Genomic DNA, 27614 nt, shown 5'->3' with positions numbered 1-27614 from the left:
AATTCATGGTTCATTATTCACTATATGCAGTTGTATGGTACGTTTCGTTTTTTCTCTTTTGCTTTATGGCATTTATTTCTATGAAGCCCTCAAATTTCCCAGCTCAAATCTTGTAGATCTAATTTTTTGTCAGGGAGACGTGAGTTTTCTGTTAGTTTTTAGTCAATACATTTTATTCTATGTAGTTTTAGCCATTGTTTTATTTTATTTTTTTTAAAGATTGGCACCTGAGCTAACATCTGTTGCCAATCATCTTTTTTTCCTTCTTCTCCCCGAAGCTCCCCAGTACCTAGTTTTACGTCCCAGTTGTAGGTCCTTCTAGTTCTGCTGTGGGGGACTCCACCTCAGCATGGTTTGATGAGCAGTGCCATATCCACGCCTGGGGTCCCAACTGGTGAAACCCTGGGCCACTCGAGCGGAGTGCACAAACTTAACCAGTCGGCCACAGGGCCGGCCCATTTTATTGTTTTAAATCAGCTTTGTTTGTTATGAATTGGATAAAGAGCTAATAGTTTTATACTGTTTCTTGCTACAAATGGCTTTAGTAGGAAAAGGCATAGGAACAGGATTGAAATAGCGTGCCTCACCGTGGAACACATGTTCATCTATTAACATTTACTGAACACTTCTGTGTGTCAGGCCTTGTGACAGACCCTTGCACACATTGTCTTATGTATGCTAATCTCGTCTTCAAATCAGGAAACCGAGACTTAGAGAAATTACATCATTTTTTCAGGGTCATACAACTGGAAATAACAGCATGGATTTTTAAGCCAAGTCCAGTGAATTCTAAAGGCCTTGTTTTTTCTCCTGTATTGTGTTTTTCTTTTGTGTGTATAAGGCTTTCTTCCAGGCACTGTAGAGAATATAAAAAAAAAATTAACCACTGCTAACTTCCCATGTGAAACTTATTATTTGATATCACTTTGTTAGCTGGTAAGGTGACTGCCATCATCTCATCTCTGTAACAGAGCAGGCCCTCAGGGAGCAGTGGTGGCCATGGTCCTTCTTGTGCTAGATTGGTTATGACCATCCCCATCTCCTGGATAAGACTAAGAACCTACATGACTGCAAACGTGGTTTTACTCATGCGATATCATTTGATCGTCAAATAACCGGCTCGGGAGAGAGAATAGGGAGTATTAGCCCCATTATATGAATGAAGAAACTGAGGCCCTGAGAGGTAAGGTGACTTGCTCAAGGTCAACCAGGTAAGTGCAGAGCCAAGACCTGACCTTCTGCACTAGTGTCTTACTTCTCATTGTTAGTTACACTTTTGAGAGATTACTAACTGCTTGATTTGTTCTAGACATGCCTCTATATATTACAAAATAAAAACGACGAGAAAAACAAAAAGCCCTGCCTACTTGCAGAATGAACTTGGATGACTTTTAGGAAAACCATGTGAAGATAAATACAGGCAAGTTAAGTGAGAAGGAGAAAGAGAGAGAGAAAGAGATTGAGACTGTTCAGATTGTCCAGTGGGAAAACTAGCAGGACTTTAAATAGTATTTTGTTCCATTTCTTTGGTCTCTATTTGGGGTACAGTGCATGGAGGAGCCTCTGCCCTTCCAAGAGAACCTTTCTCTGGCCCTTTGTGCCCAGAAGACCAGATCCAGGGCATAGCAGCGACCCAGACGAAACTGACTTCCATGTCCCCGCCCCACAAGTCCTCAGCCAGCCTGCCGTTAGCCAGCCTCCTGTCGCATGCACTGTGCGGGCAGCGGGGTCCATCTGCCTTTTGTTTAAGAAACAGCATTTGTGTTTGTTTTGTAGGCAGTTTATTTATAAGGCTCAAACAAGACTAAAAGCACTGTTTATTCAAGGCAAAAGTTTTATCTTTGCACAAAAGAATGTTCTGAGTGCCTGCCTGTGTGGGTTCTGAAGGGGAAAGAGCAATTTATGACTTGTATCTGTTTTTGTCGTTATGTATGACTGTTCCATTTTACAGTCGAGCTGACTATCCCCATAATAGCTTTTCCGTGTACCATGTAGGTGAATGCCCTCTTAGAAGCATTGGGGCTTTAGTGTATTTAAGTTGGCACGAAACTTCAGGTCAGATGAAATTCACTTCACACAGTGATCTATCCCTCAGAGAATGTGGAGTTTTCTATTTTCAAAAAGACTTTGATCCTAAATAAGTCACCCAAGGGATTTCTTTTCCAGCCAAGAGGAGGTGCCTTCAAGTTGTTGCATATAGAGAAATGACGCAAATTCTTGGCAACAGAGTTTTTGTTTTATTTTCCTCTGATAACCTTGAATACTAAAATGATTCCCTTAGTCTGAGCCCTTTTTGGGTACAGGCAAATTTTAGATGCTGGATGACCCATCCATGACCTGTCCTAACATGGTCAAATCTCAAATATCTATGGGAATTGGAAGTGTGTTGGGCGGGGGAGTGATGGCGTGAGAATCACATGAGTGACCACAATTCCAAGTCAGTCCCCACCTACCCTATTGGGCAGCCTTGCTCATGAGGGAGCTCGGAGCACGGGGTTTAGCTGTGCCCTCTTTCCACCTTAATCCAGCAGCTCAGTAGCTGGAAGTAGCAGGGCAATGACACCACCATTCAAGCTCTAGTTTTAAAACAGAAAGATTGGAAAAGTTTAAAACTTGTCCTCATTTCCTAATAGTAGTTCAGTTAAGAATCTGATCCCTAAGTTATCTTCTTAGACTGAGCATCTCATGTTTCAGAGGAATTCACTCTGTCTTCCAAAACTGCAGTCTGTGTGGTGGAAAAGGATGTTCAGTTGCTAAATTGAAAAGGCAGGAAATATCTGTGTCCCCCGAAGAGCAGTGGTTTTCTGCTCCAGTGTAAACAGAGGGTAGAAGAAGAGTGCGCTCAAGCTTGCTTAGGTCCACTGGAAAGAGTTCCCCTGGGCGTACGTGGTGGTGCATCCCTTTGCTGCATTTCAGTATTAATCGTATCAGTATTTGGCCTTTCTTGAAAAATTGTGACAAACTTAAGGTGAGACAAACTATAACCCATTTTAATAAACATATAGAGGACAAATCAAATTCTAATTCTGGGCAGTAAAAGGTCAAGACACTCACTTTGGGGGGAAGATCCTTTTTATTTTCCTTTACTTCTTTCTCCTTTATAATTACTATCTCTGTAAGTCTCTCTCCATTTTGAAGAAAAGCTAAATCAAAGTGCTTTCTTAAGAGAAAGAGAGGATTCCTTGGTCAATATCATCCTTAAAAATCAGAAAGGAAGTGGATAACATAGCCAGCATTTATTGAATGACTACCCTATGCCAGGTGTGACACTAGGAGCTTTACGTCGGCTGCCTCATTTAATTTTCACAGGTCCCCGTAAGGAAGGAAGCATTGTCTCCGTTTTACAGACGAGAAAAATAAGACCACAGCAGTCAGTTCCCTCGACTAAAGGTTAATAGTGAGTGAGTGTTGGAGCCACAAGTTTTAGAAGAAAGTGAATTTAGGAGTCTGCCTAGATGTTTTTCCTCCACACAATGCAGTTTCTCAGATATAAGGTCTGCCAAACCCAGACCATTGTAGAAGCTAAAACACAAGCAGTTGGAAACAATATCTGTTAAAAGTAAAACTCAAACACCTTTCCATTCACTCCCATCTTGAGCTCCTCTGCGTTGTTCCTTGGGGTTTTCCAACTGCAATTTCTAGACTTTCCGAGTTAATCTTTACTATCTGGGAATCCCAATCTTATGTCAAAGGATTGAAATGGGAGAAAAGGAGAGAGTTTTCTTTAACAAAACAGAAAATGCATGACTCAAAAGCATTTGAGCAAGCTGACTGTACTTTCTCACACCTGGTGTGCTCACCGAGATTTAGTCACATTTAAATAACGCAGGATTGTTGCACGGAGGCCTCTGCTGCTCCGCCCAGGAGCTGACCAGAGGTCGGCGCTCCAGTGTGTGCTCCAGTAGCCATCTTCTCGAAATGCACATGCTCGATTGTAATTTCCTTGAGCCATTTCCTGAACTTTACCACTTTAAGCATTTCTAAGCACCTAGGATGTCATTTTAAAATAAGAATATTTGGGTTTTCGGCATAGAGTACATGAAATTAGGGAGACTTGTGCTTTCCCACTGTCAATTAATGGCGGAAAATAAACACATTCTCTCCAGTTGTCCTTTTCTTTCCTTTCTCACCTCTTCTTAGTCTGTAGTACAGCTTTTCAAATTTCGTCGGGAGGTTTATGTCTCTGAGTTCTGCCAGCAGATTGGCTTTCTGATGCTTTGCCATGCCATTGTGTGAGTTAGGAAGCAAGATGGAGAACACTGAGGATATTGTGTTGTTCCTGAGAGTTTTGTGGTTAGTTTTATTGACCTGTTCTATGGTTTGCCTTTTGGAGGAAAGGAGAAGTAAGATTAACTTATTAGAGTTTAATCATTCCTATTGGAATAATAATAGTTCTTTATATTTGTCTTGATTTTTAGTTGTCGATGATGCGTTTGTAGGTCTCTGTTCCTTTCTATAAGCCTGAAACCAGGCAGGAGATGTATTATTACTACCGCCACCACCACCACCATGAAGGAACTGAGGTCCAGTGGAAGTAAATAACTTGCTCAAGACAGCCAGACTGAAAGTGGTAGAGCTTTGGACTTCTTTGGTCTCCTGACTTCCAGAACACTGCTGGACCCCTTGAATCTTACCTGATACTATAGAAACTGACATCTCCGTGGTAGACTGGGGTTTTCTGTCGTCAGTGTTGTACGTGAGCCTTGGTAGCATGTCCTTCCCTGCAGAGTGGGTTGCAGAGAACACCGGTGGAGAAAAATGCATCTTTCCCCTTTAGAGGCTTACAGAATCATTCATTAACTGTGATGCTGTTTATGTGAAAGATTTGGGAATCATGCATTTGGGAGCTCACAAACAGGGTGTATGACGAGGAGAATTCTTGGAACAGAGTTTTTTGTGGAGTGGAGAGTGGTAGGGAGAAAAATGTAAGCTTATGTCGGGACATTACATGAAGTAATCTCTGCCTTGTTGGAGGTGAGGGGAAATCCCCCATAAGAGAGAACGTGGAAGGAAAGAAAGGTACTTCCAGAAGGGACGAGAGTCTGTCTTTCCTCACAGCCAGATGATGACACGTCCAGGCCTAACTCCTCAGGGAGGCTCAGGGTCCTGCCGTGGCGACTCGGAGGCACAGCTGGTCAGTGGGTCACAGCAGAGCCACACCACACTGCATCAGACGGGCACGCGGGAAACATGGCTTCTCTTTTTCTTTCCTGTTAAATACCAGTGGGGAAGCCTTCCTGTGCCATTTCTAAGAATAGGAAATTTCCTACTTAGGCACATGAGGAGGGTGGAGATCAGCTCAAAAACTCAGGGCCAGCTGGGGAGTCAAGGGGAGTAGAGAGAAGGTTGCAGGAAGCTGCCCACCGGATCACTTTCTGTCCCTGCTGCTGCCTGCTCCCTCCTCACCTTTGCGCCTTTGCTCATCAGTTAACTCTGTTTGCAGTGCCCCTCTCCCCATCTCTGGCCAAATGGTTCCAGGTGCCAACCTGGAACAGTCCAATCCAAATGTTCTAGAAGATTCTTCGCACTCTAAATTCCCAGGGCACTTTGTGCTTCCATTAAGGCAGTGACCACATTTTTCCTTGGAAAATAATAACCACTTGTGCACGTCTCAAACATCCATTCAGCAAACACTGGATCATTGTCAATTAGGTGCTAGGTGCTGTGGCAGGCACTTAGGAAAGTAAGACTTAAAAAACAATTTTTTTTGAGGGATATGGAATAGCTAAGGCAGACAAGAAGTAAGTAATCATAATACAGAGAGAGTAAGTATTGCAACTGGGATCTGTGCAAGATATTTGCAGTTCTATGAGATAAGTGCTGTGGGGCCCAAAGAAAGAACACTTTATTCTCTTCCTCAAGGATGAGATCGGCTTGAGACGAAATGTGTGATGCAATTGTCTGTCTGTTCATCTGCATCCCAGAGTAGACATAAAGCTCCTGGAAGGCAAAGATCTTATCTGTCATCATTTTTTGCCAATTTCCCCTGTGACTAGCCATAAATATTTGTTGTAAGAAAAATTGAAGTGATCCAGGTTGCATCCATGTGGGTTCTCCTTTATCTAGTATAGCATTTTCAGATAGTATGCATTCAACAAATAGTTATTAAATAAGTGAAATACCTGCTGGATTTTTTTTTATTACCTAACTATTTTATGCTTTTTATGTGAAATGAACAGAAACTTTAAGAAAGTTTATGACTTTCTGCCCAAACACATCTGTAAGCTTACTGAGATCCAAAATCATGCTGTATATATAGAAATACAGATAGGAAAAGGCTGCTGACTTTCAGGATCCTATTTCATCTCCTCCCCTCGCCATCGCTCAGGTCTAAGATGTTGACCTGGATCAAATGAGACCTGGCCTGTGTGACTGGATCAGGCCTGGGCTCTGCTGCAAGTGGTGGCAGGCCTTGGAAAACCGTTCTAGGGGAAAGAGGGGAAAACCTAGTCCCTCTTAATCTAATGAATTAAAATAATATTTGTGCGAAATATCTGTTTGCTTTATTAGAGGAAGATGTTTAAGTAAACACTTCCTGCAAGCTATTGAATTCATGTAATAACACGTTGGTTTGGAATCAGTAACTTTCAGTGTTTTCACTGAAATGAAAATTAAGTACAGCATGCTTCCAAAAACAGCCCATTGTTTCAGTTTTGTTGCCTGTGTATTGTTTCAAAGTGGGATATTGTGGCCAGCAGGATTGTTTTCTCTTTATCGGCAACTTGGAAATTGGCAAGAATGATGCCAAAATTAGTTATAAAAGAAGAGCTACTAATAGCTCCTTGTGGGTTTATAGAAATTTAACCTTTATAACATACTTCTATTATTATTTGATCTTCACAAACTTATACATTAAAGAGTAGAAGTATTATTATTTCCACTTGACAGAAGAAGAAACTGAGTCCCAGCAAAGGTACTTGAATCCTCAGGGTTGACAGGGAACTTGTGGAAGAGGACAAGGACCCAGGCCCCTCTGTAGCCCAGGCCCCTTCTCATAGACCACATTGCTGCTCTGGAAGGCACCCTCTCCTTCCCCTAGGGAGTGAAAGCACTTTCATGTCTGAGATAATTTAACCTTGCAACATCCCTATGGGGCCAGCAGGGCAGGTGTGACAATCACTTCCCTTTCAACGATGGGAAATGTGGTCGCACGGGTTCATTGGTTTTGCCAGAATCATGCAGTCCGTGTTGGCACTGAGGGTTGGCGCCCAGGCCTCACAACTCTAAGCCTGCTGCCTTCCTGCCAGACTGAGGCCTCTCAGAGGAGGCTCGGGGGCTTTCTGACATGAGAGCCCGCTGTGAGGAGGCCTTGCTTCCGAGAGAGGGCCTCGCCCTCCTGGCACCCATGCCGGGCCGTCTGAATGGTCGGTTCTGAAACCTCAGTTGGACATGCAAATGTCCAGCCACACCGTCGCTGAGGAAGAACGCAAAATGGGCAAAGGCAGACAGCTCCTTAGCCTCTTTCTGGGAATGCCACCTGCCTGTCTGGATTTTGTGCCCCATGGCATCTGCAGGTAGAGTTTGTAGGATTCCTACACTACAGTTGTTTAAAAATCAATTTGCAAGACAAGTTGAGGTGCTTCAATGAATAAGTTATATGGAGAGAGAAAAATTCTTAGGACTAAGCACAAGGAAGAATTTGCCGCTTGTTTGTCTTGAAAAGATAAAACACAGCAGTGAACAGTGTCTAACTTCAGTTTTATTTTTTAAAAAAATTGAGCTCTGTGAGAAGCCTTGTTTTAATAATATTTCGTTTGGTCACTTCACTCTCTAACCTCTCCCTTTGCCCTGAAGCCCATCTCGAGTTCTTCCTTAGGGAGATCGTGAACCTAAAACTCTTCTCACTCTTTCCAGCTGAGCACGGCAAAGCCAGCTCTCCCCAGGTTGGACCCTCAACACAAGCTCTTGCATTTTCCTGAGACCTCTTAGGACACAGACCTGGGGGAGAGCTTGAAGATCAGCTTTTCACCCCCTCGAAGTACAGATGGAGGAACCGAGACCCAGTGAGGTTCTCAAGCTAGTTAGTCCCCGGGCCAGCTCTGAAAGTCAGGCTTCCTGGCTACAGATCTGGTATCGTCTTTGAGATGAAGTCAGCAGCTTGTGGGTACCTGCTTTTTGTCCTTTTAGCAGTGAGGGAGAGAAAAGTAAGTGGGGCCAGAGCCCTGACATTGTGTACATTTTCTCAGCATTCTTTATGTTGATTTTATCTGTTTATATGTCTGTCTCCACACTAGACTGAGCTCCTTGAGGACAAGGCACTAGTCATATTCATCCTGGTATTTTTAACTCTCAGCACTGTGCATGGTATGTAGAAAGCCCTCGAGGGCTCGTCGGGCTGAGCCAGTCTGTTTTGTGTAAAGGTCAGCTCTCCTGAGTGGGGAGGAAGTCTCGCTCCTTTGAAGCACCTCACATCACAGTCCTGCAGGATCTCCTCCGACAGTAAACCACGCGAAATTGTGCCTCACCTGAAAGCAAAACAAGACCCTCCCCCCCAAGAAAACAAATAGGGAAGCGTCCATAATTAGATTCAGAGGGCAGCTGGAGAGACGAGAGAGAGGTAAAACTTTGATAGACACAAGTCTTTGGTTGATGCCGAAATTAATGTAACTTTGTTGGTTAAAATGAATTTTTAAAATTTCTCCAAATGTTTATATGTATGTTATTAATTATGATTGTTGTCATTGGGTTCCTTCCAAAGTTTGTGTGAGCTCAGAGAGAAAGAGAAAAGAAAAAAAGGGAATGTTCAGGACTGATTCAAACCTAGGGAAGAAATGGCTGCTTGCCACTCCTCTCGGTGAATCCTGTGAAATGGATGTGTTCACTTGCCAGCTGTCCGCAAGCCTGAAAGAACTTGATGAGAACACTTTGATCTGAACTTGTGCCTTTTCTGAGCTCTCCTTCAGAAAGGAACTAACTGTGCCACCTCTGGCTGCCATGAACAAAACGACTTCCACGCCGCCCCGGGCAGGTGGTGGGAGTTCTTCCCTTTGCTCTCACGTGTGTCTGAGGGGTGTGAAGGTAGGGGACGAGCGAGCCAGGGGAGTCTGGATGCCCCCTCTTCTGGCATGGCTGTGGGGTCGGCCTGGCCGAGGGATGTCACTGTCCTCACTAGAGTAGTTTCCTGCAACCTTTGCTGTTTGCCTTTTTACTTTAATCTGGAACACTTTAACAAAACAACGGACCAAATGGTGACTGAGTCCTGACCCTTCTCCAGGCCAGATGAAATCACCCTCTTTCTGTCTCAAAATCTTCATTTGGGTTCAAACCCTCAGTACACAGTGGAGCCCCTCCACATGCTAGTTAAAGCAAGATTGCAAAGAGTTAACACTTTTGCTTTTTCAGAAAGTTATCTGTGAAGAGTATTAGTTGTTTAATAAAGCGTGCCTGCCCTCCGGATGAACCCGCCAGTGACTCTGCAGCTGGGGTCATTCCAAGTTCACGCAGTGGACTTTTGACTGCCTTCTGTGTCTGTGAAAACAGTCGGCAGCTCCTGCGGGGATCATTCATTCAGGCCTGTAACACAAAACTATTGCCAATGGGCACCTGCTGGGGCAGCTTCCCAGGAGGGCTGGGAGGGAAGATACCAAACTCGTCAGGCATCTGCGGAGATAAGAGCGGCAGGGACCCGCTGGGAGCCCGCCAGTAGGGCCTGCTCTTAGACCCCACCACCGGGCCAACAGGCTGGTGTCGGACTGGATTAGGAGCCCCGGTCAGGAGAGGATGTGAGCTAATTAAAGGCCTTTTACAAAGAGGAGTGGAAAGAGCGTGTGTGTGGAGGAGGAGGAGGTGAAGGAGGAGGAAAGAGGCTTGGAGCACATTCCCCAAATTTCCAGCACATTCTTTATTCCTACCTTTTATCCCTCAAAACAGAAGATGACAAACTAAAGAGTCTGAACATTTGGTTATTTCTAATCTTAAATTTTCTTTCATTCCGCCTGATACTGTATTGGTTTTCCCTGCTATTTTTATGGAATTACATATCTCATCAAAGACATATTTTGCCACATTTTCCCAGGAGCCATCCTGTTCTTGAAATACTGTAGGTCACCCAGTCGAATTTTGCCTTTTTCCCCCACTTTGACTCATCTGGGCAGTGAGTACCTACTTGTGGTGTGTCCTGGGAAAGTCCCCTTGCCAGCTGTAGAGGGTACTGCCGGGAGGATAAAATAAATGAATACACAGTAAATGCTCTCAAATTATAGTTGTTAAGACAGTGGTGGTGTGGTGTGTTATGGTTTAAAATGTCAGGGCGTGCACTATCTTGAAAATGCTGTGAACTACCAGCATAATTCATCTTACAGTCACACCCACTTCAGAGAAAAAGTCACCTGAATATGTTTGACTTACCTGCTCTTTTGTTTATTTAGCCTCTGTAACTCCCCCACCCCCACCCCCACCAAGCAGTAAGCTAACTTATTTATAGGGCACTTTTAAGTGTTTGGTATTTTCTTAATCTGCCTGGTAATGATACATTTCTTGAAAGCAGTTTTGTTCACACAGAAACCCAAGCCTTTATTATATCACTTCTGATACATTTCTTGTAAACTCGACTGTGTGCAAAGAAACATTTAGATTAATCCTGTACTACATGGTAACAATCCTAGGAAATTCCAATCAAAAGCCAACAACCTGTTTCCTTCATTCCAAACTGTTGGTGTATCTGGCTTTGTCTGTGTTCCGATAAGGAGTAACCACAATGTTAATTTTGTATTTCCTTGCCTTTTGTCTCACATAATCTGTGTCAACGCTGACCAGCAGGCTTGTTCTCTGTCCTGCAGGTTGTGAAATGGTTGCAGTGGAGTAATTAGTTTGACCACGTGGGATATGCGAGTGTATTCTCACTATAAGTGTTTAAAATGTTAATTACGTTTATCTCTATTCCTCAGTGTTGCTGTACAGAAAACATGGGGTGGACATTGACACGGATTGCACAGTTGAAGCGAGTTTTGAATTTCAGCTCGTCGCTGAATGGGTATCTTTAAAAATGCTACCAGCTGATATTTACTGACTGCTTCACCATGTGCCAAGTACTATTGTGAGTCTCACATGGACCGACTTGTTTAATCTCCCCAATGACCCTGCAAAGTGCTGCTCCCACTTCATGCGTGAGCACGCTGAGGCTCAGAGCAGTGAAGTAACTCTCCCAAGGATAGGAAGAGAGCCGGATGGGAACCTAGGTTCGCTGCTTCAGAGCCCATACTCTTCGCCCCGCCCGGTGCGCAAGTTGCACCCTGTCTAATGGGCTTCATTCCTGGGCCCTTCTGAGATGTCATCTCTGCAGAAGGTAACCATGTGAGGCCGCATTCTCACGGGAGTGCGGAGATTTGAGTGACAGTCCAGAGTCCTTTCCCGTAGTCCCTCTGCTGTGTAATTAGCTCTTTCGTAGATGCTACACCATCCGAGCCAAATCGTGTAGTTGAGGACCAGGAAATGCTCTAACCCTGTACGAGACGCTCAGTCAAAGGCATCTTAACTTTGTCTAGCTCCACACACAGAGCTGACTCATTGTAGACTTACCCATGTGCAAAAAGTATAATCTCATATTGGCAAATCAATTGTGTCTATACAGTAAGTCCACAAGTGTATATGAACAACTGAAAATGCCAGGCTCTGTGCTAGGCACAGGGGAAGCAAACATGAATACAACAAAGGGCTTCCCCCCTCAGGGTCACAGTCCAGCACGGGGGAAGGTCCCGTAAACAAATGTGTGTGAGAAAGCGTTCCAGATGCTAGGACAGAAGTCTGTGCAGGTGCACTGGGGCCATAAGGAGGGGGCAGACCTTTCTACCCCCGGGCAAGGAAGACTCATACAGAGGAAGGAACAGACACCTGTGCCCAATCTGGAAGTCCAGGGAGATGTTTGCCGTGTGAATGGGAAATGGTGGGGACAGGAGGACACACAAGGGGCAGCCCCAGCAGGAGGGGCCCAGGGGCATGGAGCAGCATCACTTGGGGAGGTGGCTCAGGAGCACCAGCACACAGGTGGCAGCCACTGGACAAGAATGCATGCCCCTCCATCAGCTGGTCTGTTCAGGAAGACGCTTACTCGCCTTTGTCCCCCTCCCCTCCCCTTAGTAATTATAGGTGAATTTAAAGGGAAAGAGACCCAAGTGAATTTTTCACTTTTTAAGCCTAGGATAGTTGTCATGATATGACCATAATCTGGACATACCAAATGTTAACTATTTTTTTCAAGCATTTTTATGGGTAGAACAGTTGTGCCTTTCACAGAGGGGGCCAGAACAAAGTCAACAGCCCCAGCCCTTCCAGACAAAAATAAACGGACTTGCTTTTTATGTAGTTAGACCTAAAACCAAATTGTGGCCTGTTCACAGCAGGTAGATTGCAAACCCAGCCAAACTTTCTTTCTGGCCCGAGTGACTTCGTCTGGTGCTAAGTCATGCACTGCCTCTGGCGTTTCCAATTACCCTAATATCTCCATTTAGACATCTCGGAAAATCGCCCTCCTGGAAGCGCAGAGCAGACAAACTCAGGTCCTTATTAACGGGACAGAGGCGCTGAGGCCTCACTCCAAGCACCCGGGCTGCGGGCAGGAAGCAGGGAGGCAGCGGGTTCGTCCTGCGACTGCTCTTCTGCTCCACAGAGGGGTGTTTGCCCTTGACCCCCAAACCATGTTTTGGGAAATTATCTGATCCCATTCATGAATCCATTAAACTATTTCACCGTTTTCTTTAGACAGAGCTAAACTAGATATGACCTAAATTTGAGCAGGAAGAGCACATTTTAAATAGGAATGTGTCCCCTGGTCTTTCTACCCCCGACCCTCCCATGCTGCATCCACTCCAATCAGAATTTTCTCTGGAAATCCCTCCTTTTTTGTTTCCACTTAGACAGGTAACAGTGTCAAAATTTTGATTTAGAGTTTTCGTTTCTCACGTGTGGATTCAGAGGAAACATTTATCTTGAGGTAGAGCGAGGACCATTTTTCTGCCTGTGTTTGGACTGCGGGAGTAGTGGCCTCCTTCTGCTGACTGCTTGCACCGTGGAGCCTTAGCGCTTTCCCTTCACTCAAAATCCCATTGCTGGGTGGCAGCTGCCCCGGCCCTTGGGGCAGGAGACACATTGGGCCCTTGATTCTCAAGACTGAGCTTAGGTTGGGCTGCTTGGCAAGCGAGAGAAAGAACATGTTCTTTGAGTAAAGCCTGATAAAATGTCCGTCAGAAGGGACTCTCCTGTCCCTGCTTCCTCAGCTCACCATAGTTTGTGCTCTGTGCTGGTTTCACTGCCCTCGGCACCTAGAACCTGAGCGTTGGAGGACCGCCACTTAGGTCCTGGACTCCCAGTGGACAGTCACTTTTATAGGATTTGGAGAAATTTGCATATAACAGAATGGTGTTTCTGTAAAATTTTCTTGGGTTTTCACCACATGGTTTATTGCTCTTTTCCATGGATCCTTTTCTGTCTGGTGGGGAAAACATGGTTCTGCATACAGCACTCACTGACCAGTGAAGGCTGGCATCTCACCCCCATCTCTGACAGATGAGTAATTATAGGATGCGAGGTGGTCCATCTTTTGGTGGAAGTTAACCAGTGTTGCGATGTCTGCACAATAGATCCAACTGCTGAGTGTATTCTCATTTGACTTTTCTCTCTACAAGTGTTTCCCAGCTTTAGCATGGCCCAACTAAACCCCTTCTGGAGGCCTGTGCTCTGAATCAGCACTGAAAGTTTGAAATGGAAGAAAGAACTATATTTGATCATTCTGTGTGTGCCAGGCACAGTGCTAGGCACTTTATGCCATTTTAACTATTTTTCTCCATTCTCCTTTCTTCCAGTTGCTCAAATACCTTGGCGTCATCCTTGCCTCCTTTCTGTCATACCGCGTCTCCAGTCCATCAGCACATCCTGTCAGCTTTGAGCATCCCCCTCCCGCCTGGCTCCCGTGCTCTCGTGCTCTCCGGCAGCCAGCCCTGGCCTGGGGGCTTGTGGCAGCCTTCTGCTTCCACCTTTGCTCGTCCTCCTCCCCTCGATGCTCAGTACAGCAACTAGAACCGCCCTGTCAATACGTAACTCAGGTCGTGTCTCTGCTCAGACCCCTCCAACAGCTTCCATTTCACTCCGAGTAAAAAGTTAGTGTCTGTGCAGTGATTTATAAGGCACATGTGGTCTGCCTCCCCCAGTACTTTTCCGACCTTATCTCTTGCCCATGACCACTCTCTACCTCACTCAGCTCCGTCACACTGACCTTCTCACTATTTCTCACCTGTCTGCCTTGGGGTCTCTCACCAGCAGTTCTCTCTTCCTGTTCCATAGCTGCATGGTTTCCACCTACGTCTTCTTTATCCAAATGGTGCTTTGTCAGCGAGGCTCTTCTGGCACCCCTCTCCCATCTAAAATTACAACCCCCTCCTCCAATACTCATCCTCCTTCCCTGCTTTATTTTTTACTTAACATTTATTACTGCTTCCATCTTATTTATTTATATTATTTATTGTCCACGTGACTAGAATATAAATCCCATGAGGACCAAAAGTTTTGTGTGTTTTGTTCACTGCTGCATCCCCAGCCCTTAGAACAGTGCCTAGCACTAGGTGATGCTAAGTAAGTTTTTGTTGATAGGAGGGAGGAAAGGAAAGGAGTTAGGAACAGACAGACTGCAGGAGTTAGGCGTTATCTCAGTTTACAGATAGGACACTGAGGCTCCAGAAGTTGCCCAAGGTCGCACAGCTAATAAATGAAGCCAGAATTTGAACTCAAATGTGTGACCCCAGCGCTTCTCTGATTCCCACTTGACGATGCTGTTTTCCTGTTGCTGCCTCAACCACACCTGTGGTTATTGCAAATATAGACTGAGTTTGTATGCACATCTATAGTAACATGAGCACAGTAACATGCCTTGAAGAGAATGCTTGGCCAGAATCTCTTAGTCTCCCCGGTATCATCTGGCACTGAATACGCAGAACAGATAAATAAGTATCAGCAACGTCCTAAACCGGATGCCCCTCAACGTAAGAAAAGGAATTAGCACACGCAGCTAAAGAGAGGAAAAAGAGCCCATTTTTGAAAATAAAGACGTGGAAGTCAAACCAGTGAACAGTCTTTTGGTCATTTATTCTAAAATCTACTCTGGGTTCATTCTGGGCTCACGAGGGAGACCAGTGCCTGTCATTCCAGAGTTGGCACTGCCATGTGTACATCCACACCCTGTGCCAGGCGCTGTCGCTCGCACTGGGCAGACAAAGGTGAGCAGGACAGTCAGGGTCCTGAGCACAGCTTCAACAGGTTTCACTCCCCTTGGAGCCTAAAGGGCTGCTGTCAGTGAATCTCTAGAGTGGTTGTTTTTAAAGGAACAATCTCCCAATTTTATTTTCTCATCTCATTCTTTGAAGTTCTGAAGTTGATTTTAAGACCATTTTGCATTCTTCTTTTGCTATCTTAGGAAGTTGTGGCACTTATCTGCAGGTTAAGAGACCTCTAAGGGCTGGCCCAGTGGCATAGCAGTTAAGTTTGCACGTTCCACTTTGGCGGCCTGGCGTTCACCGTTTCGGATCTCGGGTGTGGACATGGCACTGCTTGGCAAGCCATGCTGTGGTAGGTGTCTCACATATAAAGTAGAGGAAGATGGGCATGGATGTTCACTCCGGGCCAGTCTTCCTCAGCAAAAAGGAAGATTGGCAGCAGATGTTAGCTCAGGGCTAATCTTCCCCCCCAAAAAAAGAGAGACCTCTAAGGCAATGAATTCCTGTTTCCATGTCCCTCTGACCGTTTCGTAGGCTTAACAGCAGTCATTAAAGGTCCTCTGAGAGACCCCCTTATTGCCCATCAGCAAAGCCACAGGCACCCTATGAAAAGAAACGAGAGCTCTTCATTCCATTTCGGGAAATTCTTTCCGTCTTGTCTCCCACCTTTGCCTTGGACTCTGGATAGTTTGTATTTTTTTCCCTAGATGCTGCCCCTTGGATACGCCCTTCAGCTCTATACCTGCACCCGATACCTGGGCTCCCGCTGATCTGGGAGAGGTGCTAAAAAATCAGTCATCAACTGTCACTAAATATGTTTCCATTTATGTCCAGATTGATGTGTATTGAGGAACACCGTTTTATGTTTTGATCTCTGTCTTGTATTATTTACTATAAAATAGACAGTGGTGGCAAGAAGTCTAGAACATCCTTTTAAAAGATGTGGCCACAGAGAGAAGAAAATGGAAGAGCAATAGCTTGAATGGGAGGGAAAGTTGAAGGAAGGCATTTTGAAGATTGAACAGATTCAATTTTATTTGTCAGTCTGAAAGGAAGAGGCCAGAAAGATTGAAGATACGAGAGAGAAGGTGATGGAGCAATATCCAAGACAGGGTCTTATAAGAGCACAGAAGAAGGCTCTAGAATTTAGGAAATAACCATTTATTCAATTAAAGGTAGAGAAGAGGAAAGAATTTTTTTTCCCCTTATTGAAGTAGAATCTATCATTTCTATGAAGTTGGGATGGGGTTAGATGCTAAAGAGTTGAAAAGAAATGCAAAGCAAATCTTTCTTCTGCTCTAATAGTGTTCCAGGCACTGTCCTAGGCGGGTACCGGGCAAAGATGGACAGCCCTTCAGTGGCTGCCTGTCATCGGAGCACGGACTCCGAGCTTTCCAGCATTGCACGTAGTTGCCTGTCTAGCCTTGTGAAGAAAACTGAAATTCAAGGTTTGGCTACCTTCTGAATTTAATTTTAATTTCATAAGCTGTGTCCTTAAACTTAGAGTCAGACCTCTAAACCAGCACTATCCAATTGAAGTATAATGTGAGCCATATTTGTAATTTAAAATGTTCTAGTTGTTACATTAAAAATGTAAAAAAAAACAGATGAAATTATTTTTAAGATTTTTATTTAACCCATTATATCCAAGATATTATCATGTCAATTTGCAATCAATGTGTAAAAACAGTTGATTGTTTTACATTCTTTTTTTCACCTTGAGTTTTAGAGCCCCAGTATGTATTTTATACTTAGAGCATATCTTAGTTTGTGCTGATCACATTTTAAGTGCTGCCTTGCCTCCTGTGGTGTGTGCTCGCAGCGTTGGACTGTCCGCTCTAATCAAAGAGATGTAACTGAAGTTGCATGGTCTCAGCTTGTGTTTGAAGAGAAGAGTGTCAAGTCTCTGTGGCTAACTCGGTTATTTGAACGTGCAGGCTGTCACGTCTCTCCACTACTCTTTAGTCAGCTTCTTGTCCTTTTGCCGGGTGACTCATTTCTAAGATTTCCCTGCTTTTATGGAGGAAGGAAGGGGTTAAATAGAGGAGGGGCCTTTATACAGGTTGCTTTTGTCTCCATCATTGCAATGAGAAGCTTTCTACAAGATTCTAAGTAATAGCTGTCCAAGTTGTCTTTATTTTCTTCTTTAAGTTATTTGTTGCCTTCCTTTTTTCCTCTTTTCCTGCCTGCTTGGCAAAATTTAGGACACATTCTGTTTATGATGTGTTTTAATAAGGTGTATTTCAAATACTGGCATAATTTTTCTGAAGTAGATTTTTATTTTTAAAAATGAATTCTGGGGGGCCAGCCCCGTGGCTGAGTGGTTGAGTTCGCACGCTCCGCTCAGGCGGCCCAGGGTTCGGATCCTGGGCAGGAACATGGCACTGCTCATCAGGCCACATTGAGGCAGCATCCCACATACCGCAACTAGACGGACCCACAACTAAAATATACAACTATGTACTTGGGGGGATTTGGGGAGAAAAAGCAGAAAAAAAAAAAAAAAAGATTGGCAACAGTTGTTAGCTCAGGTGCCAATCTTTAAAAAAATAAAATAAAATAAATGAATTCTGCCTTTGGTGGCATGCTTAGAAAACAAGTTCCATAAACATTTTTTAAATTATGGAAGAGTAAATCAATAGAGTATTGTGTAGTATATGTGCAGTTTAAAGAACAATCAAATAAATGCCAGGACCTACCATTTAGCTTAAAAAATAGAATATGCTAGAATATCATACTAATATAATAGCATATACTAGAATGTCCTGGTGCTTTTGAAACTTCCCTGATCACTTCCCTTCCTTCACTTCATACCCTGAAGTAATGTCTGACCTGAATTTTGTATTACTCACACTTTCTATTCTATATATGATTTTACCATAATTCTATGTGTCACCAAACAACGTATTTATAATTTTGCCTGTTTTGAACTTATATACAAAATCATATTGAATATATCCTCTTGTGACCTTTTTTTAAACTCGGTGTTACATTTTTGAGATCCATCCGTGTTGATATGTGTGTCTGTAGCTCATTCGTTTTCCTGCTGTGTAGTATTCCATTGTGTGACTGCATCGCAGTTTCCTTATTTTACTGTCGCGCATTTGGGCTGTTGCAGTGTGTGGCTGTCGTGAATGATGTTGCTCCTAGCATTCTTGTTCATGCTTCCTAGAGCACATGCACCAGAGTCACTCCCTTCTGTTCTGAGGGGCAGGCTTACCGGGTTTTGTTGCTGTTGTTTTTCCTCCGACAATGCAAGGTTCCTGCGAGACTTTGCCTGCACCCCCTCTCTTCTGTTATTGCCGCCATGTATTTTAGTTCTACGTATATCATGTTTCATCCTCTCAAAACATTAATTTTTGTGTTAAATGGTCAATATTCATTTAGATCTATACACGTATTTGTCCTGTCTGGTGCCATTTATCCTTTTCTTTGCATATCCACGCTTCCATCTGGGGTCGTTTTCCTTCTGCCAAAAAACTTCCTTTTCTGGTTCTTCTGGCAATGAATTTTCTCAGTTGTTTTTTTTTCTTCCTGAAAACATCTTTACTTTTTCACTTATATTTTTGAAAGCTATTTTTACTGAATTTATTCTGGATTGGTGAATTTCTTTCAGCCCTTTAATGATACCATTCTGTCATTGTTCTATCATTTCTATTAAAAGAGCTGTCGATATGATTGTTACCTCTCTGTAGGTGATGTGTCTTTTTTCCTTCAACTACTGTTAAGATTTACTCTTTGTCTTCAGTTTTTTTGGGGGGTTTTTTGCTGAGGAATATTCTGTCTGAGCTAACACCCGTTGCCAGTCTTCCTCTATTTTATATGTGAGCCACCACAGCATGGCCACCAACGAGTGGTGCAGGTCCACGTCTGGGGAGCAAACCTGGGCTGCCTAAGCAGAGCACGCCAAACTTAGCCACAAGGCCGTGGAGCCGGCGCCAATATCTTTAGTTTTTAATAATAACGTACCTGGGTATGGTTCTCCTGCTTGGGATTTGCAGAACATCTTAAATTTGTGACTTGATGTCTTCGACAGTTTTGGAAAATTCATGGCTAGTGTCACTTCACGTATTACTTCTGCCCTGTTCTCTCTCTCTCTTTTCCTTCAGTGACTCCAGTTACATGGAAATTGGACTTTTTTACCCTGTCCCACATGTCTCTGCTGCTCTTTTCCACATTTTCACCATCTTGTTTTGTCTTCATGCTTTGATCTGAATATTTTCTCCTGACTTACTTTCTAGTTCACTAATCCTCTTTGGTGCTCTGTCTGTTCTTCTGTTTCAGCCATGTATTGAAATCTTAATTTCAGTTCTCTGGTAAAATTCTCCATCTTTTCATAATTTTTTTTGAAGATTATTATTATCATACTGTTTTAAACTCTGAGTCTAATAAAGTGTCTGGATTACTGCTAAGTGATCTTCTCTGGGGTTTTTTCTTAGTTTTCAGTCATTTTGTTTGACTTATGTATCTGGTAATTTTTATTGAATGCTAGACATTGTGTAAGAGAAATTTTAGAGGGTCTGGCTGATATAATTTTTCTCCAGAGAGGATTCGTATTTCTTCTTTCCTTCAAGCTTCAAGTACCCAGTGCTTTGGTTTCCCTGCGTGTGTCCCTCCCCTGCAAAACTCATTTTCTGAGCTTTTTATTTGCAGTAAGGGATATGTAACAGCAAGCGTGTCCCAGAGGGACTTGTGTTTCAGGAAGGATCAAAGCCTGGTGCTTTATGGGAAGAATCTTGAGGAAGGATTCTTTTTTCGGGGATGGACAGTGGAAGGGGCTGTGTGGGCGAGGTAGAGAATATATCAGCCTCAACTCCTGAAATCCTAACAGAGGCTCTTAAGGGAACTTAGTGCTACAGAATCAGTTCTGTTTGGACAGGAAAATGGGTGAGTCTTTGATAAACGAGGTTTAATTAGCTCTCTTCTAAGTAGAAAGTACATTGAACCAGGGCCCCTATTTTCCTATCTTTCTAGTAACTGAAGGTTTTCTCTTAGAAGTAATGCAAGGCGTCAGAATAGGCCCATTAAGTCACCTTTACAAAGGGCAGCAATTGAGTTAAATGCTTCTGTTTTCTTCCTCATTCTAGGACTTGTTTTTTAGGCCTGAAATCTGTTAACCTAGGAATGACTAGTTTAGCAGGCTTTAAAAACACCAGATCTGCAGGAAGTAGATGGGTATGAATTCTAGATGTCCTCTCCCAGGTAACCCTTTGTGGGGTTGAAAGATAGCAGAGGTAAGAATGCCTCCTGAGAAGCCCCTGAGGAATCCGAGGAACATCCCCCGGGAGACCAGAGGTCTCTGAGGAGTTTTGGGAACTATAGCTAAGCTGCGATTTTATTTTTACTTCAGCCCATCTGAAGGGTGGAAACATCTGAGTCCATTTTAAGAAGAGCCTTCTTTTAGCCTGTCATTGGAGCCAGGGATCAAGCCAGGTCTCAGGGGAAATGAGACAGGACTTAAGTGCCTTGGGCCTGAGCTGCCTCCCATTCCCATCCTACCCCCAAAAGACAGGTTCAGCCTCCCTTGTTCTCCCTGATGCTAACGACACTTCCCCGTCTGTGGTCTTGCCTAGCATTCGAATACTTGCTGGCGAATAACTTCCCTGAATGTTACTAGAAGTGAAGTGCTCGCCTCCAGCTTCGCCAAATGCAGGCTCTCTCCCACCTGCCCCTGTAAGAAGTTAGTTGTAAGAAACACTACCTTAGTTTCCACTGTGAATGCTGTGTCACTCTGAGATGGGTGGGAGTGTTGGTAGAGCAGAGTGGCAGAGAGGGAGGGAAGAGGAAGGAAGACTGGACTGGACAAACTTTCGCCGTCTTTTCTTACCCAGCAGCACAGCTGCTTTGTGCTTATTCTCTCCCCATAATCCTCTTTTGCTTTCACTCCCATAAAACAGTCCTTGTGAGAACAATAGCTTCTTCTGGAGTTAGCTTGCTGGACCAGACCAGCTCCTGTTAAGCAAATCTTTTAGCTTTGGCGCTCCACCTTCCTCAGCAAATCCTTCTGTCAAAAGCTGGGGTGGAAGAGCAAACCTTTCTCCACAGACAAGAGCTCCTGAGGGCTCTGGTCCCCATCCCCTCCAGCTTGGCTTCCATCTTTCCCCCCCAGCCTCAGTGGTACATGCTAGTGCTGTGATCGCATGTGTGGTGTGATCCATGTAATGGACGTTTGCAGAACCTCCTCTTTCTCTGCGGCCACTTCAGGTTGTGAGAGTGACAGCTTTGGGAAAGGAGGAAGAGGGCAAAGTCTGTGTGACGGAAGGAGGTAAGGTGTCTGAGTTGGGGTGTTGTTCAAGAAAGGGGATTGGACCCTGACCCTGTTTCTTGCCCAGGGATTTGCATGTAACTTTTCAGAAACTTTATCATTTATATACTTCTCTCAGCTACCTTCCTTTGTCAACCACCACTGCTTGGGAAAGGCAAGATGTCTTTCCTGGTGTGTCTGTAAGGTTTTCACTGGCATTCAGGAGGGAATTTTCCATGAGACAGTCACGAAAATCGTGGTCGGGCTCCCTCTCTAGATTACCCGGTATCGGATGTAGGTAGATACTTCGCTGACTTTTGCTGGAGATGATCGTGGTCTTTGTTTCATCTGTACAACAGGGATGCTAACAGTGCCTGCCTCATAGGCTTGTTGTGAGGATTAAACTAATTAAGTGATTTTGTAGACATGAAGCCCTTGGAACAGTGGCTGATGCGTAGTAGATGCTGTTGGCCTGGGTTTACAATCCTCAAGTTCCACTATGGTCTTCAGCAGTTGGAAGCTTGCTTTTACCTATTCTGCCACATACTCACTTAAAACTTTCATTTATTTGAAGAAACCACTTGGGGACAGGTTTCTTTCTAAAAACCTCAAGATATTTCAAACCCTTGAAATATATCTGACTTTTTCAGTAAGAAGCTCACCTTACACTGGTGCCTCACTTCTGTGATTGTTTGCTATGGTGTCACCCATCTTGTTTCTTCCCAGGCGTTTGGCATTAAAGAGAATATATCTGTTCATTTGAAATACAAAGTACTTTACAAGAGTGAAGTCCTTGTGACCTGGAATGAGATAAGCTCGAGCTTCTTTTCTATGGTGAAGTGTTCTGTTTCGTTTCTAAATTTCTATATTTTGAGTTTTTAGTCTATTTATAACTGATTTCTTTATGCTTTCCTTTGTTCCAGAAAGGGCATGAGCTGATTCCTATATTACAGGGGACTCGCAGGATCCATTTGGGGAGAAAGGAGGGGTGGAGCGCTCACTAGAAGAAAGAGGACTTGTAGTCGTAAGCTTTGGCATTTACACCGTGCTTTGTGGTTTTCCCAAGTACTGTTAAAAGCGAGGTCTCTTTGCGTTGGCCCGGGGGCTGTGAGGGTGGCGTTCTCATTGTATCAGTGGACTGATCCTTGACGAGAGTGTGCGTCTTGCTCCCGTTCACCCGGCTAATACTAGTGACAGAATTGGGGTCAGGACTCTGCCTTCCAAAGCCTGTGTGCTTTCCTGGAGTTGAAATAATTTCTCTGCCAACTCAGGCTTTGTGGTGTGACCATCTCAGAGGGATTTTTCTTCCACATCGTAGGCTGTCTCCTGGCTCAGTACTGAGGCGTGGGCCGTTTGTGCATATTGAACAACCTTGTTAGGACGGCAAAACTGGATGTCTGTCGTGGGGTGGGAAGGCCTATTCCCTTGACCAGCACTAACTGTAGAAACCCAGCTTCTGCTTCCCTCTGCCTGCCTCAGGGGTGTTCAGCAGTAGACAAGCGGAAGCCTGGCATCCTCAAGGCAATCCCCTACCCATTCTGGGGGAAAGCCTACAAAGAGGCCTAGCTGAGGAGGAGCCCGAAGGTGGGCACCATCCCGTCCTCAGCTGGGTTTAAAGATTCATCTTGCCCACGTGACTCTTTCTAATTGGTGTCGAGAAAGCAGGCATGTGTCTGTTGTTGAAAATCAGTCTTCCTGGTCCTCTGTGTGTGTGCTCTGCTTATCTCTGTGCTTTACCCTTACAGCAAACTCTACTAGTGCTTTTTAAAGTAAAAGCAAAATCCTATTGTGAGAGTGCTTCTCACCACTCTGAGCTTCTAGATTAATCTGAAACAGCATCTGAGTTCACAGCTGGGTCAGAGTTGCAGAACAGCAAGAGAGACTTGCCAATTCAGCAGGCGTGTGTCTTGGGCTAGTTAAGAACCGGGACAATCTTGAAGTCTGACTTTGTTGCTTATGTTTAGACCTTGTGTGCTGAGATAATTCTGGGTGGCTTTGGATAACTTTGTTTCTTAACTGAAAAGGAGTGTCTGTTGCCTGATAAGTGTTTATCCGTGAAATAGCACCATGGTATGTCTTAGGGTAGGAGGGCCTTTAGATCTCCAGAGACCGAAAACACAGCAAGGTCCTTGGCTTAGGCATGTTACTGGAGTAGAATGTCAGTCCCAGCTTTGAAAAGACCTCTCTTTTATTCTCATTCAGCGTCTCTCTTCTGGATTCTTTCCCCTTCTCTCTTTGCCTTCAGGGCTGTACGTAACCGTCACCAAGTAGAACTGAAGACAGACAAACCTACTCCACTTTTAGTGGATAGAGAGATGGGGTCCAGAAATGCCTCTTTCCTGCCAAACCTCGACTTGTTCCATGCCTTTTGTTTTTAATGCCCCTCCCCAGGACCCCCCACCCCCGTCACCATTTGGCTGAGCGAGGACTAGCTGTTTGATTTGCCTTGTGCTGGTGACACATACCCACTGCTTTGTTGGGTCGCATCCTCCTCTAACTCTCCCCTGTTCACAAGTTATCACAAAAGGGTTTTTCAGTGTTAAGGCAAAACTCACACTCTGAGAATCATTTTTAACTGCCATATTTTAACAATACGAAACAGAGTGAAGTGATGAAGACCATTTTGAAGTGACTTAGGTCTGATGTGACTCGAAGGAGGTTTTCCTACTAGTATACCAGCAGAGTTGAGAATGACTCTGCTTTAAGCCTCCAAACTACTTCTAAAAAAGTTGTAAAAACTGGTGGGCTTGTTGTGTGCCAGAGGCTGCCAAGCCTTTTGCATTATCTCCTTGACCCTTCCAAGTAGCCCTTTGGAGTAGGGAGTCTCTGTTTTGTTGCAGATGAGTAGGCTGAGATTCTGGAAAGTTAAGCAGCTCTAACCAGGATGCATATTTAGTAAGTGACAGGGTAAGAATTTGACTCCTCTGCCCCTGCCTTTTGACCACATTATGGCAGTCCCCACTGAGTTCATGTAAGTCAGTCAGCCTTACTTACAGCCCCAATTTTAGCTGGGTTGTCTGAATCTAAGCGTTCAAGCATAGCTTATTGCTGGCGAGGCTGATGAGAATTGGAGCTGTGCTGGTGGCTGAGATTTGCAGCTGTACAACTTTATAGTTGGAAGAATATAAGACTCTCCTTCACACTGCTGAGTCCTGTCACTTCTTTCCCTTTTCCTGTTATACATGGTCACCATCTGCCCTGGTGACAGGAAAGTACTGTCACCAGCAATTACTCAGTGGAACAAGGATGTTAAAGAGGAAGTTTCCATTAGATAAATAACTATGAAAGAAGAACCTCAGAGAAGGGGGAGAAATCAAGCCCAGGCCCCTGTCGCACTGGCCAAATCTCTTTGGCCTCCCGTGCTTGCTGCATACCATAAAAGGGCCAGGGAGACTGATAGGGACACAGTGTGACTTCTCTTGCACCATTCCAGCATCGACTTGAATTTCAGTTTTATGAAATCAACTGTTCCGAGCCCAGCCCCAAACCCGGGCTAATTTGTAGGACTCCAGTTCCATAGACAATGGGATTATTTTTGGAGGGTGGGGTATTGACACACAGTGTTTGACAGCTATGCAGTAGAACTGGCATCTTGAAGTACTTCTGAGATTTTTACCCCGTTGCTGAAAATATGGCTTCCTAGAAATTCATGGCTTTGGGCTGTGGCCAGAACTCACAAGTGCGGCCTGTGCTTAGCTTCCCTCAGTGAAAGAAGCGGGGGAATCACTGTTGTCTTTGCAAGTGTAATAGCAGGTTTTCTGAAGGATGTTCTGTTCCTTGGACCCTTTCCTCTTAGCTAGGACAGTATTCACTTGTAGCCTTAAGTTTTCTGTGGACTTGAAGTTGCTATAAAATGAGCTATATTGACTTAACGCCTCTGCAAATTCTGTGCCTGGTGTTGAGGTATCGCTTATACCAAGTAGAGTTAGAAATTACCTGGAAATTGCCTTCCAGCTGCTAATGGCTTTCCCAGTGTGTGAGTCTGGCATGTGCTCCCTGCCCTGGTGCTTTATGCCCCTCCACGGAGGCCTCCCCTTTACTGGGGATGCCCTCTGCCAATGCTTTGTGTGCACACTGTCTCATTTAATCTTCACAACTTCCCTGCAGAATCTGGTTAGTCCCATTTTGCATATGAGGAAATTGAAGTTCTGATAACTCAATACTGTTTTTTGTTTGTTTTTTTGCTTGTTTGTTTTGAGGAATATTAGCCCTGAGCTAACATCTGCTGCCAATCCTCCTCTTTTTGCTGAGGAAGACTGGCCCTGAGCTAACATCAGTGCCCATCTTCCTCTACTTTATATGTGGGACGTCTGCCACAGCATGGCTTGCCAAGCAGTGCCATGTCCACACTCGGAATCTGAACCAGTGAACCCCAGGCCCCTAAAGCAGAACATGCAAACTTAACCTCTGCGCCACTGGGCCAGCCCCCTCAATACTGTTTTTATTGAGTGGCTCATATGTGTCAGGCTCTGTGCTGAGTGTTTTGCGTGTTGTATCTAATCCTGACGGCGCCCCTGTAGGTGTATACTCTGATGACCATTTTGAAGATAAGGAAATGGAGGCTCACAGAGATGAAGCTATTTGTCCAGGATTTCATAGCTATTAAATGTCATAGTCAAAATTCGAGCTCAGGAGGGAATGGCTTTCCATTATGCCGCAGGCATATGTCCTGACTGAGGTCCTTGAGGCAGGAGGCAGAAACCACTTCTGATTTAGGATTCTCATTTGCTAGCCTGGCACACAGTAGGGCTTCCGTACATATTTGACTGGACGCAGAACTAGACTGTGCTTGCTCATATCCTGATGGTTTTCAGCCATTTCTCCCCAGTGCCTCTGGGATTAGTTTTCCCTTTGAATAATCTGAATGTCTCCCTCCAGTCTTCATTTCCCATTTTGATCATCCACGAGCATGCCATAGAGCATCTGCTCTGAAAAAACTTCAAATTAAATTTGATTTTCAACACATTTAGCTTTTCTTTTAAAAATACATGGGCAGAACTGGGTGGAAAGGGGAAGGATGTCCTGCACCCCTCACTCCCACATGATGTTGTAGCTTTCATGGGTGTCTCTGCTCTGTTTTGACAATCATCTTCAAAGTCAAGGACATGGGTGAAATAACACTTCCTAGCCTCGGAGAAGACGAGTGCCAGAGGGCACCCATGAAGAGTGCTTCCTGGAATCGCTTCTCTCTCCAGCCCTTGTTCCCACCCTGTCTTTGGGGGAGAAATAAGATAGGGGTGTGATTTACTTTCCCACTGAGGTGGGGAATGAGAGATGGAATTAAGGATGACTAAGTGCTCCCACAGTGAGAGAAGGCCCAAGCTTTGTGGTGCCCTGGATTCAGGACTCAGAAGCCCAGTGGACTGGCCCAAAGCCCAGCCTTTGACCACGGTACCCTTCATCTAGCTGGCTTTGGTTTAGTTCCTATAAAAAGTCTCTCTCCTTAAAATCTGATTAACCTCTCATCCGTACGAGTTTGGTTGGATCACAGATTTCAACATCTCCCCAAGTTTTCTGAGTTCTCAAAGTCACCTTTCTAGGCATGAAGACTTTTGTAATCATTTCCTATTAATATCTTTGTGTCCTTTACTTCTACTCACTAGTGACCAAGGACAGTCCACTTGGCTTGCATAGTCATTTTTTATAGACAGAGAAGTGGGAATTCAGATGGAAGTCCTGCTGTAAGTGGAGCAGGTGTAGGCACCTCTCCACGGCAGGGGGAGGCACCTGAGAAGCACGTGGAAGAATCCAGCATTTAGGGGCAGCAGTGGTCTCCTGGGTCATCTGACCCCATCCTCCTGAGGTCACTGTGGTATTTTGTACAGAGAACACCCAGGTCCAGTTGGTGCTGGGAGTGCCAAGGCTGCTGCAGCAGAATTGATTGGCAAGTAAGCTTGTGGCATTGGCTCACTCATAACCCTTGGATATTAAACTTGTTTTATTGACAGGAGGTGGGGGCGCGGGGGTGAAGGAGAGGGGGTGGTTTTGCGCAGTTTGCCTAAATTATTCTCCCAAATTCTCTTAGAGGGAAAAAGTATTGTGGGATTTTAACTTCCTCCTAGTCAGCTGCCAGAAATAGGTAGACAGAACTTTCACTTAATATCTCTTCCAAAGAAATACCTCTCCTCAAGGACAGTAAGAGTGTGAGAAAAATGGGAAGGACCTGAACG

General features: G+C 44.5%; 1 protein-coding gene across 11 annotated transcripts in view; it reads left to right on the top strand.

Annotated features, from left to right (window-relative positions):
- Positions 1–27614, top strand: part of VPS13D (vacuolar protein sorting 13 homolog D) — a 245422-nt gene that overhangs the window by 164455 nt on the left and 53353 nt on the right. Inside the window, exons 68-69 of one of the 11 annotated variants that reach the window (XR_011503620.1) lie at positions 972–1183; positions 1310–1324. The exons of 8 other annotated variants lie outside the window; for them this stretch is intronic. The gene's annotated coding sequence lies outside the window, so the exon portion shown is untranslated. Of the gene's footprint in view, positions 1–971; positions 1184–1309; positions 1325–27614 lie in introns of those variants that run through there. 2 more of the 11 variants (XR_011503622.1, XR_011503619.1) reach the window with 2 other exon arrangements.

This window comes from Equus asinus, chromosome 5 (genome assembly GCF_041296235.1).
Source record: "Equus asinus isolate D_3611 breed Donkey chromosome 5, EquAss-T2T_v2, whole genome shotgun sequence".
NCBI classification, from domain to species: Eukaryota; Metazoa; Chordata; class Mammalia; order Perissodactyla; family Equidae; genus Equus; species Equus asinus.
The sequence above is the reverse complement of the archived record's forward strand: the minus strand, read 5'-3'. Positions and strand labels throughout refer to the sequence as shown.